The sequence below is a fragment of the Chinchilla lanigera genome, unplaced genomic scaffold (assembly GCF_000276665.1).
Source record: "Chinchilla lanigera isolate Chin_1 unplaced genomic scaffold, ChiLan1.0 scaffold00125, whole genome shotgun sequence".
In the NCBI taxonomy this organism is placed as follows: Eukaryota; Metazoa; Chordata; class Mammalia; order Rodentia; family Chinchillidae; genus Chinchilla; species Chinchilla lanigera.
The window spans coordinates 2,812,684-2,825,480 of record NW_004955526.1 but is presented as its reverse complement, the minus strand read 5'-3'; the positions used below and the strand labels follow the sequence as shown (position 1 = coordinate 2,825,480).

The 12,797-nt window shown below is 42.9% G+C and overlaps 1 pseudogene; it reads right to left on the bottom strand.

The window, feature by feature from the left end:
- Positions 1-2,585: 2,585 nt before the first annotated feature.
- Positions 2,586-12,797, bottom strand: part of LOC102011905 — a 29,602-nt pseudogene continuing 19,390 nt past the window's right edge.

Below are 12,797 nucleotides of genomic sequence, written 5' to 3'. Positions count from 1 at the left end.
AAAAAAAAAAAAAAAAAAATACTAAAATCACTTCAAATAGTTTCTGCCTGCAGGAATATGCCACCAATGTAATGCATAATTAAGCTTTTTTCATTCTGTGTTGAAGTTTATATCTTAAAATTATACCAATATATATTAGAAATCTTCCCTAGTAATATATACTCTTTTCACAGATGTAATATACTCCATTGTGTGGATGTACCATAATTAAGGGTCCCTATATGGATTTTGTTTATAATTACCCTTCATTATGATAAATATTTGTTTCAGATAAACAAATAGTGCTCCAACTAATAATCTGGTACACATATCTTTCAATATGAGCAATTGTATCTTTGTGATAGATTAGAAAATGGAATGCTAAATTAAAAAGTAATCATGAAATACCCTTTCAACTCAATAGGAACTAACAGTGCGCCTGCCTGTGTGTCCGTGGTAGAATGGTGCTGCCTCTTTCTCAGTCTTAAGAAATGGAGGGAGGAGCCTTTGGCTCCTGATATGCCAACAAGTATCTCTTCCAAAAAATTAATTGTAACTTCACACCAATAAATTGTGTGGAATCATATTCAAACATGTCCTGGTGGAAATAATGCTTGTTATTAGAACTCTGGATAGGCCTGAAACATGACCATGTACCCACGTGGCCTCACATCATAAGCATGCATAGTAGAAACCATGTGGAGTCAAAATTGATGGTAGAGTTCTCTTAAGAGGCACTATGTTGGAGACAAGCACACATTCTCTAAGTAAGTCAAATGCAGCGATTTTTTCTCCAGCATTAAAACATAGCACTGCTAGTTGAACACCAAATGAAGAGTTGGTCTGTAGGAATCTTAGTAAAAATCATATGCCACTAAAGTTGGGTGTGGTGGCACACACTTAGAATTTCAGCACTATGGGATTAGGCAGGAGGATCAAAAGTAGGAGCCCACCCTAGGCAAACTAGAAACTTAAGAGACTTTGTCTCAAAATAAAAAATAAAAGAAGGACTGAGGAAGTAACTCAGCCCTGGGTATAATCACTAGTACCCCACCATTATATGCCATCAAGTGAACTAGAAGACACAATTACCAGCTCACTGCTGGTTGAATTTGGGCAGCTTAAACGCACATATTACAAGCCACTGATGAAGGCAAATATAGGCATTTAAAGTAGAAAATACAGTCATATTTGATATAATTTAAACTATATTGTTTTTATAGAATATGTATAAATCCATTGTACAAGCGGTAGATCTTAAATTGTTGTAAATTTCCAATGTAGCCTCTATCCCTTTGACAAAGCATTGCTTTGACCAACTGCTATGTTAACAAAGGCCTCTTCCACAAACAGCCCACTGAATGCCCATCAACTATTTCAGGATACTTCATTTGAAGGAGACATTTCTCCCTAAGACTCTAGCTGTGTCTAGTGACTCCCCAGTGATATACAGGGCTAATCTTTGCCAGGTGATTGTTTCTAAAGAAGAAATCCAGATTAGACTGTCAAATGGGATAGAGTATAAAGGAAAACGTAAAGACAGGTCATTCAAATTCCATATCCAGGGACCTACTCTGTGAAATGTGTGGGAAGCCTAAGTGAAATCACTGTACTGCCTCTAATGCAGACTCAGAAGGACCCAGTAAGTTCCCCGGAATGCAGACTTGCCTATGTTGAACGTGGCAAGCTCCCCACACTTTGCTCTGCTACCCCAGACCCACTGCATACAGGTGTTCCCACTATCCCTTCTAGGGCCATGCAAGTCACAGTTAAGAGAAAATAGGGTGACGTGACTTACCAGGGTACACAGAGCAGAAGTGCTAGAGAGGGTGGTGGTTATTTGATGAGAGCAAGCTGAATCTACTAAAACGTCCTTAGAAGAGGCTTCTAAAGACTGTTTATTTGCCACCCCCCACCCCCACCCCCTTGAATTCTGCTCACATCGGAGCTCTAGAAAACAGGAACAATAGCATAACTCGAGTCAAAGAAATGCACCACCTTTGTGGAACAGCGGGTTGCGTTACTTAAGACTAAAGAAGCGCTCATTTCTTCTAGACTAGTGTCTGACTTCTGGACCCATGCTATTGCTTCCTCCCTCTTTCTTATACATAGTCTTGGCTACCTTTTGGTGCCGACACTAACTGATAACACATGTGGGCATTTTTTCACACCCTGAAGCCTACAACATCTCTGAACAGAGATACTGGGGAACGTTCTGGTCCCCATCTTTCAGCCAAAATGGTGGGACTTGGCGTTGCTCCTCAGGCGCCCGCAGTTCGCTACCTCAGTTCGTGAGGATGCTTTTAGAAGCTACTCTGAGAAGTTGGAGTATAATCAGTTCAGGCAACGGCATTTTCATAAAGAGAGTAACCAAATGATCACGTTTTAAAACGAGCAAAAATATTCTATGCATCTCAGGAAATCACACACCCCCAGCCAAGTCGTTCCCGAGGTAACTGCGCTGTAGATTGCACAGCTAGAGAAAGACCACCGCGCGCACGCGCCCATCCAAAGCCGTTTCCCTGGAGCGGGCGGGCGGCCGAACGGGACTGCGCATGCGCGCACCCTGCCGCCCGCTCCTCCCTCGCATCCTGCGTGCCCTTCCTTTACTTCCGGCACTGAAGCCGAGGTCTCCCGAGCTCTGCAGCTGAGGACTGGCGTTTCTTAGTTGGCCTCGTTTCCTGCTTCGTGGCCTTCTCTCCTGGGCGTTTGTTTTCTCCTAACGCGAGCTCACCGCCGGCCGGGCCCGCACTGACTGAATGATAGGAAGCCGGACGAGGCGTTCCCGCTTCCATTCCTAGAGCCCGGAAGCGGGCAGTGGGCCTGGCCCGGCGCTCGGCCGCCCTGCGGCCCCTCCGCCTTCGGCCCTGTCGACCCCTCCCCGCTGCGAGAGCAAAACCCGCCCCAGACCGAGGGCGTCCCCTGGAGCCCTGCTGCAGAGTGAGGGGCCCGGAACCTGCAGGAGAGGAGAGCCAGGGAGTGCGGACTGAGCGTCCTCTCCGACGGCCCCTGCCCCTCTGCAGCCTGCCAGCCCTCCCCGGCCTCCGCGGTCTCCTCCAGCGCCTTTGTTCGCCCACGGCGCCAGGACCCCACTGTGGGGTCTGAAAGAGAGCCGAGTGGCTCTGGCATATTTCTCAAAATGTCGTGTCTCTTTCCAGTGTTGTCGGCTTTCCTCTCAAAGACAACTGGGTGTTGTTGCTGATTTTCTTGGAATGTGGTCAGTGGACTTTGTTTGCCTCGAGAATATTCTACTGTGCTTCAGAGACACATTTAGCAGAGAAGAAGGACAAAAAGAAGCAATGCAGGTCCTGGGCACTGGCGCCTCTCCAATCTTGGCTCTACCCCGACATGCCAACACCACTTCCTCCCGGGCTTGTCTCAATTATGTTGCCCATTTCAAGTCTTTAACCTTTAAATGAGCTGGGGGAAGGGGAAGCAAAGCTCCGAAGGCTGAAAGAAAAAAAAGAACTCGGCAGTGCACACTCAGCCTTAGAGTGAAAGAGCAGATCAGAAGTTACCTACATGATATTCGCTCTCAACCCGCTCACAGCTTTATACTTGTTCACCCTAAATATTATTAATCCAGCTTTTGATTTCGTCTGCAAAGAGCCGCTAGCAATAGAGAATTGGCTGTCCAGTGCCTACAGTTGAGTCTTGCCTGCTGATAACTGAGAAAATCTGAACATCTCTCTCGAACCAGTAGATCAAGAATTTCCTCCCAACCCCCATCCCATGTCAGATCCGAAGTGATGACCATACATGAGTATATTCAGTATCCAGTTCACTCTCTCATTCCTTTACACTTTCAGTGGATGATGTCATTCACATTTACCACACCTGTAGACTACCCCATGGCCTGACCACTTCTATTCAGGGCTGTTGCTGTCATTGTACGTGCTCCTGTCTTGTCTCCCACCCCTTTCCTTTGTCCCTCTGTCCTCACTTTCTGTCTTCCCTTTCTGTCTTAATATCGACATTTCCTTAAGTTTACAGAACCTCCATATTCTCAAGATGACCCTCTGCACACCTGTTGTTTGTGCATGAGTCCCACTGGCTCACAGAAGACCACAGAAAGAGTGAGTCAGGCATTCCTGGCAGAAACTGGAAGGATGAGCCTTCTCACTGAGCTGTGGCAGTGACTGGATAAAGGCACTGCGACAAAACAACTCCCAAAAGGGAGGCGAGAAAGAAACCTTGGGAATATACGAAAGACTTAATGAATGGAGTCTGAGAAACCCTGTGGGGACTCCTGACTCAGAATGGGGTAAGTGGGTTGAGAGACAGTAGCCTGTCCTAGCTTGGCTCCCTAAAGAAGATGTGCCTTCCTACATTGGATACAAGCTGGCACTTGCAGGAAGAGATGCTGTGTGATTCCTAGACAGCAGGATAAGAAGCCTTGACACCCCTATCTGGTCCTTTAAAATGTATGTTTGGGGAAAATCAGCCACCTATACAAGATGTCTAATTTGAGCTCCCTGTGCTTTGAGGAAGCCTATCCCTGCCACGTTGAGGGGTCATCTAGAGAGTGTAAAGTATTGGCCCAATACACAGAGATTCTGGCATCCCAGTTCAGATGGCCAGATTTGTACATGAAGAAGGCATTGCTAACATTGAACCCAGCTGAGCATCCAGGTGACTCTAGCCCAGCAGCCACATTTACAGCTCCAAGTCATAACCACCAAACTAAGTCAACCCTCTGAATCTTGAGAGATAATGGTTATTTAAGCTACTCAGTACAAAGGTGGCCTGTTAGGTAGCTGGAACTCACAGCTTCATCCTTTCCCCTTCAGAATATCTCCAAAGTCGGATTCTCTTTGGCTTGCCCTCTGTTTAAGACGTGCACACAGCAACGACCAAGTGAAGCAGTAAAGAGACAAGAAGGAAACAATGATCTCAGAAAAGACAGGGAGAGAGTTACTCTAGCCGAGAGTTGCTAGGCCTAAAGAGAGAATATGAAATTGGATCTTAAAGCCAAGTGGTAGTTCGTTGATTTGTTTTGTGCAGATAGGGAGCTACTAAGTAGGTTCCTGAGCAAAAAGGTAATGTGATAAAAAATACGTTTCATGAAAATTAGTTTGGGAACTGCAGTTGTAGAATGTGTGCTTAGCATGCATGAGGCCCTGGGTTCAATCCCTGGCATCCACCCTAATTAGTCTGAAAGTGATGTATAAAGTGAAATTCCTTTGGGAGACACTGTCTTGTGTACAAGGGTTGTTAGTGAGCCTGCAAAGACCTGTCGTGACAGAAACTACCATGACAACCAAGGGAAAATAAATGAACCCTTGAATCAAGTTGAAGCAGTGGGACAGTATTAAAGGGAATAAGTTTAAGGAACATCACAGGGGGGTGATATAAATCTGAAACAAGATTCATTTCATGTATACATAATGATAAAATGATGACACCAATCTCCCATTCTTTGAATAAGTGAAAACAAAATAAACAATCTCAAACCTTTCACTTTTTGGATAAATATGGTTTTTCAAAGAAAATCCTTTCAAAAATACATTTTGGAGGAAAAGAAAATTAAATCCATAATTTTACAACAGAGATTGCTGTTTTGAACATTTATACCCATTTATAATATATTCACATTGATTTACTTATGTTTCACTTACGCATCCCACTGACACCTTCGTAGTACAAGAAGCCTTCAAAAACAATTCAAGACCACGTCATTACTGATTTATTAAAAATTCGCAGTGGCTGCAGTAGTAACTGATTTTTAAAAGCACGAGCTCCCTCTAGTGGTCAATTTTCTTTACCTCTTGATCAACTCTACCATGTATTTATATTCAGAATTGTTTATTGTCCCTTAGAACTAAGTTTGCACTTTTAACATTCTTTCTCTTTTCTTCCTCTGCCTCTCTCCCTCCTCTCTTCCACTCTCTATCTCTGCTTTCTCCATCTATCTCCTCTGTCTGTCCCTCTTTTTCTCCCTCTCGCCCTGTCTGTAGTATGGAACATTAAACCCAGGACCTTCTTACTTAGCTACATACTTATCCTTCTCTATTTTCTTTTAATCTTGAGACAAGATGTCATATGTCTAACCTACCCAGGCTAGCCTCAAACTTGTGATCATTCTACCTCAGTCTCCTAGAGTGCTGGGATTACAGGCATGCACCACCAAGTCCTGCTAACATTTTGCTGTTTCTGATAGGTATCATAAGATTCATGATGTTTTTTGACATGTTGTTATTATTATTATCATTATTTTTAACCATTAGTTTTCAGTAGTGTTTGAGTTTCAGGCTACACCAAAATGCAATTATCACCTACTTTACTATAAATATTCCAAGGAACAAAGTCATCATTTATCACTATAAACATCCCCATTGATAGATCTGTAATCTCTTAAAACTACTGTAGAAAATGTACATTTCCATCAGAATCCCATCCCTCTTCATAAGAATAAATTACCCTAGCACACTGCTCTAAGTCACCTCTCACACTCAGGAAAACGGTCAGGCAAAAACTGTTGAGAGTCAGGCACTGACAGGGACGGGAGGGGTGAAAAGACCAACCACCATGAAGGCCTCCTGTCAGTTCTGCTTCATATTTTACTCTTGCTGTCATTGTTGAAGCTTTAGAAAGATAGCATTCCATCCTCTTTTTTAACATTACAGTTAATTTGGTTCTTAGTATGAAGTGTAGAACATCGATTGTGAGGATAAATCCCATTTGTGAAAGCAAAATTGTATGCCATGTAGCCCTGGAGCTGAGGAATAGCTTTGATTTTTGATAAAAAATTTGTGAGTCTACCACTTTCTGATCAACGTTGTGCTGCTCTGAAATCTGTTATTTCTCTTTCTCTGTTGAAGATTTTACTCTTCGGTGTCTGGACCTTTGCAGCTTATTGTTGAATTAAGCATCAGTGAGGTATTTGGAGATTTTCACATCGCTGATATCAATTCTTTTGTGAAGGTGGCAATGACAAATTTCTGGTGTATTCTATGCAGAGGAATGCGATTAAGGGTGAGAGTCACAGTCAAAGTAGCAAGCCACTAGCCAGCTGCTTTAGGAAAACCACTGTCTCGCCTCTCTGGTGCCCAGTGCAGGTGATCAAAATGGCACTGAGTGAAGTTCGCTCCCAAGTTGTCTCATGCGCTGAATGAAGGGGGGTGTATTTTGCCATGGCTCGATGGCTTTCAAGACACATCTTAGGTAGGATAGCATCTTTGCATGATTTAAGCACCTGGGTACCACAGCCTTATCACCACCAACTGGTTCTATGACAGTAGCAAGAACCTTCTTCCTTTTCTTTTCAACCTTGGATTTAGCAACTGAGGACTTCCTCTTTTACAAAGCCTTTCTCTACTACATAACAGATCAGGAGTATCTGACAGTCCCTCTGATCAGGACAGGGATTCTGGTGCGCTGAGCTGCCCTTTCTAAAGTGGGACTTTTTAGCCTTCACATTACTCTTTTTATGTCATAAAACATTTTTAACCATGTCAGTGGCACCAGCCTCCTTGGCTGCAGGTTTCCTCTCTTTAGTGTCTGGCTTCTCAGCTTTTTCACCCATTGTCTTGCCAGATGGGAATGAGAGCTCTCTATCCTTCTCTTATTGACTGAAAAAACGTTACTCTCCTACCAGTCATAATAAAGTAAAGGAATGAAGTAGAGGTCAGTTCTGCCTATAAATTGCTTAGAGCCACACGTGGGAACCAACAGCTTAAAGGTGAGTGCAGCTACACGGGCAAGAAGACAGCACGGTAGGACACCTAAGAATCTGGCTCTTCCCTCCAGCCACAGAAGAAGACCTGCTTTGTAGAGGAGGAAATCCTCAGCTGAGTTTTGAAGAGGAGTAGTCAGCAAAGCAGAAGGGCAGTAGGTACAAAGGGCCAGAGTGCCAGAGTCTGAAGCAAGCAATATGGTCTGGGGGAGTCTAGGGTGCTGCCTCACCACAGCTCGACATGGTAGGGCCAAGTGGCCAAGGACTGAAATTTCTGAAACCACTAACAAATAAATCTTTCCTCCTTATAAATGGATCATCTCAGTATTGTGTCAGGCCTACTAACACAGTGATCTTCGTTAATATCCAATCCTGCCACCTGTGCAGAGACAGTTAGTGGCATGGCATCTCTTAGTCAGGTAAGGCCTTTCTTTAGTAAAGCAAAAAATTGTGTGTAGTCAAAATTACCCTTGAAAAGCCATTAAATTACCCATAAAATCATCCATATGAACCATGGTTTTCTAACTACAGCTTGGTACTCTGAATCTTATAGACTCTAAGCTGTGAGCTAAACTCTAAGGAATACAAAATTGAGTTCTTCTACCAGTGTCTTGGAATTCAATCCCTTCTGGCTCCAAAATGGCTGTGAAGTTGTTAGCTGTTATTCAGACAATCAGTGGAGAACTGTAAACTTTCCCCCATACCTATATAGTTTGCTCCATTCCGAATTAACATGAACTTTCTTTAATTTCTATAATCTTACTAGGTATTCTAATTCATCACTTCTAGTTCAGGATAGATGCATTGTTATTATAATGAACAAACTAGGACTATATGGTGTATAGTATCAATCACAGAGTAGATGCTCAATAAATGTTTAGTGGTTTGAAATGGAGTCATATTTCACCGGGACCACATTCATGTTATTTCAAAAGTTATAGAAACGAGTTTGATCACCTTGTTTCTGTCCCTCTACTTCCTAAGTGGAGTTGAACTTGGGGTTTCTAAACTCAAGTTAAATGCACACATGCTGGATAGTTCCCCTTGCTATATCCTTAACTCTGCTAATCTTTCCCTTTGTAGTATATAATCTGCTCTTAACCTCATCAATTACTGTTTTTATCCAGACATTGTAATTTTCATGTCCTGAAGTTTAATTTGGGCCTTTTTCATATGTTTTATGTTAAATCTTTATTTTCTTGAACAAGTAGAATACAGTTATTACTCTTAATTGTGCATCTAATTTACTTATTTATGCATCTAATTTACTATCTGCATACTTTATTGGTCTACCTCTACTGATTGTCTTTTATGCTCATTTTTAGACCATATTGTTTTGCTAGATGGAATCAAAGCAACTAGATCTGATTTTCTCCTTCTAGTGAGGCATGGTTTTCTAAGAATGCCACCTGTTGCTGCACAGGTAATATAGTTTCACAGACTAGCTGAAAAAAAGCATAAACTATTTCCAACCATGGCTGAGCTTCAGGTATTTATTTCCTTTTCGTATTTGGTTCTTACTTCCCTAACCTCATCTTCTTACATCATGTACAGATCAATCCTTTTCTCAAAACTCAGCTGTAGAACTCTAAAACTCTGTTGTTATCCATCTCTCCTACCCAGTCCTGTCCTGTGGACTCCATCCATTCCAGTCTGGTGACTTCTCAAAACTCCCAGGTCCATCTTTTTAGCTCAGGGAGACCACTGAGATTTTCTTGTCCCCAGAAATAAGCTGGTGTGATCATAGCTGTATTTCTGTGCTTGGTGTTTTAGAGCCTAGAAGTCAAGATGCTATAAAGTTTTATTTCTTTGGAGGCCTCTCTCTCCATGGACTGCAGATGGTTGCCTTTGTGCTGTGTTCTCAGAGGATATTTTCAGTCTGCGTGCATGTGCCTCTTGCATCTTTTCTTGTGTACAACTTTTCTTACAAGGTCACAAGTTAGAGTGTATTAAGGCTCACCCTAATGAACTCATTTTAACATAGTCACCTTTTTAACCATCCTGTCTCCAAATATAGTCACTGTCTGGGGTTCTGAAGGTTAGGGTTTCAACTTATTAACTTCAGGGGAACACAGTTCAGTCCATAATGGTAGAATTACCTCATTTTTTCAATCTCCAGCAGTCACTGTTCTATTCTGCCCAATACGTGAAAACAACCGTTTATATAGTTTGTCTGTTTTTATTTGACTCAGGATAGTTAGTTAATCTGGTACTATGTTACACCACTGTAGCTGAAGCAGAAAATTGAAACTATTTCTTGTCTTTTTTTTTTTGAGAAAGAGTTTTGCTATGCAGGTTAAGCTGGCCTTGAACTCACTGTTTTAGTTACTTTTCTCTTGCTGCTGGGACAAAATACCAGACACCCAAAATTAAGGAAAGAAAGGTTTATTTAGCTCACAGTTTGTGGAGGTTTCAGTCCATAATCAGCTGGCTCCAAGGCAGGGTGGTCTGGCACAGGGGCAACAGCTCAAGACAGCAGGAGACAGCAAAAGCAGCAAGAGCAAAAGCGGGGAGAGCAAGCCTCTTTTCCTTCATTATATTGTATATCAGCTATCTGCCCACACACACACCATCTTCATGCCCTCCTCTTCCACAAGCTGAGGATGTCTACAAAGTAAGGACCCCGGCCCCTCACTGAATCAGCCAGCTGAATTTCTAAACTTCTCACATTGACACAATGAACAACATCCTAGAACAGTAAGGGCGTGTCCTTTTCACCCCAGGATGTAGAACTGCTAAGTTACTTAGTTAAGCCTCTAGACTCCCCAGGTTGACACAACATATCAGTCATAACACTCACTTTGTAGCCCAGGCTGGCCTCCAACTCACAGCAGTCCTCCTGCCTCAGCCTCCTGAGTGCAGGGATTACAGACATATGCCACCAAGCCCAGCTCAAAATTATTTTTGAAGTAGTAAAGTTTGTTAAGTTTTTTCTTACTTTCCTCAAGTTATTAATATATTTGTTCATATTTTCTCATAAGTTTATAGTTTTATGTTTCTTACTTAAGTTTTAAGTCCACATGGAACTTACGTTTGTGTGCAGGGTATGAATGGGGCCCAACTATACTTTCCTCCATAAGGATGCACCATTATCAGCACTACTTGATAAAAAGCCCCTCCCTCTCCTTTTCCTTTTGTCATGAAGTCCCCATCTCACAAATCAAGCATTGTAAATGGTAAAAATCTTCTTCCTAGCCAGCTTTTCTGTTTCATTGGTCTTATATTTTATCTGTGATGGATCTATGTAGTTTAAGTTACAAGAAGTAAAAAGTCTCATAATGCCAGTTATGAGACTTTTGAGTCTCATATGAGACTCATTATGAGTCTCATAATGCCAGTTATAAGCAATTACGCATTGCTGAGGACAAGGCACACCTGTGCAGCGTTAGTGCTGGCCACCTTTGTGCAACTGTGATAGAATCTCCAAGAAAACAGTCAAAGTGGGGAAGGTCGATTTTTGCTCACAGTTTCAGGTGTTTCAGTCTATGGTTGGCTGTTTCCATTGCTGTGGGCCTGAGATGAAGCAGAAATGGCAAAGGGCAGGATGGAACAGAACTGTGCTGACAGCTGGAAGCTCAGAGGGCGGGAGGCATGGAAGGAAGGGGCCAAGGCCAAGATACAGCCGCACGGTCGGTCGAGAGTTGTGATCCTCTCCCTTCAAGTAGGCTCCACCTCCTGTCTCTGTCACCTCTCAATAATGCCACCAAATTATGATCTCATGGGTGGATTAGGGTACCCAAAAGCTCACCCGCTGACAACCAAACATTTAGCACGTTAGATTTGGGGACATTTTAAAGCCAAACAGCTAGTGAGAGCAGCAATCAGTGCAACCACTATGCTAGTTCCCTGGAGCTGCTGTAACAGTCACCATAAATTCAGTGGCTTAAAAGAACTGAGATTTATTGTTGCACAGTGCTGGGAGCTAAAAGCTCAACATCCAGGTGCTGCAGGCCATGCTCCACCTAAATCCTAGTGGAAAGAACCTTTCCTTCCAGCTTCCAGCCTCCTGTGACTGTGGGCAGTATAGCTGCACCACTGCTTCCTGCCTTTACTTTGACATGTTTCCCTGTGTGTGCATCTTCTCCATTCCAACCCTTCTCCTCTGACGAGGGTACCAGGAATGGCTTTACAGCGTTGTCCAGTCCAGTATGATCTAACCTGAGCTGGAGTACATCTGCAAGGACACAGTTCCCAAGTAAGGTCACCTTACTGTGCATGTACTAGGGGTTAAGACTTTTTAAGGGATACGAGTTCACTCACAGAAATTACTTTGAAAAAAGTATGACATTCACAAGTCAGCCAGGGATATAGCTCAGTGGCGTAGCTCCTGCCTGGCAAGCGTAAAGTCATGAGTTTGATTCCTAGCACCAAAAAAACAAAACAAAACAAAAACTGAGGACATTTACAAGTCATACTATGATCAAAATATATGGTGAATGCTTAAATTTTTAAAAAATTATTACAGTAAGGCATTGCCATGAATCCCCCTCACAACACTCCCCCACACTTCAGACACACTGTGCCACTGTGATAGTTAACTGATGTGTCAATTTGAGTAAGAAACACTCAGTGAACTGGATCAGCAATGTTCTGGGTGTGGCTGAAGGGGTTTACTGAAGACAAGGCCCACTCTGGGGAATAAGACGGAAATCAAGGAAGGCTCCCTTCTGTTTCTTCACAGGAGCTCTAGTCTTCACCTTTGACGTTGTCTCCTGGCTTCCAGTCCAGACTCTAGCCTTCCATCACAGACCCTTTGGCCTCGTGATACAAACTCGGGACATTACAATGAGCTCCAGGCCTTCGACTGGATCCTTCAGGTCTCCAGCACACAGACAGCCCTTTTGCACTCCTCCACGCCTCACTGCAGGTAGTCACTGTAAGTCAGCCGTGTAAATTCTTACATATTTATGTATCTTGCATTAAATCTGGCTCTCTAGTAAGCACTGACTGATATAGCTGTCATTCTTGCCACTTTCTGACGCAGTTTTGGAAATCATTCATGAGCATCTTTAGTTGTGCTCTGATGGTTGCCTTGATGTCCTGATTAATTCAAAACATTTATCTTTTGTGATCAGTTTGACTTTGTGGAAGAATCAGAAGTCATACTACCAGGTTCAGTAAATAAAGTGGATGGGGACACACT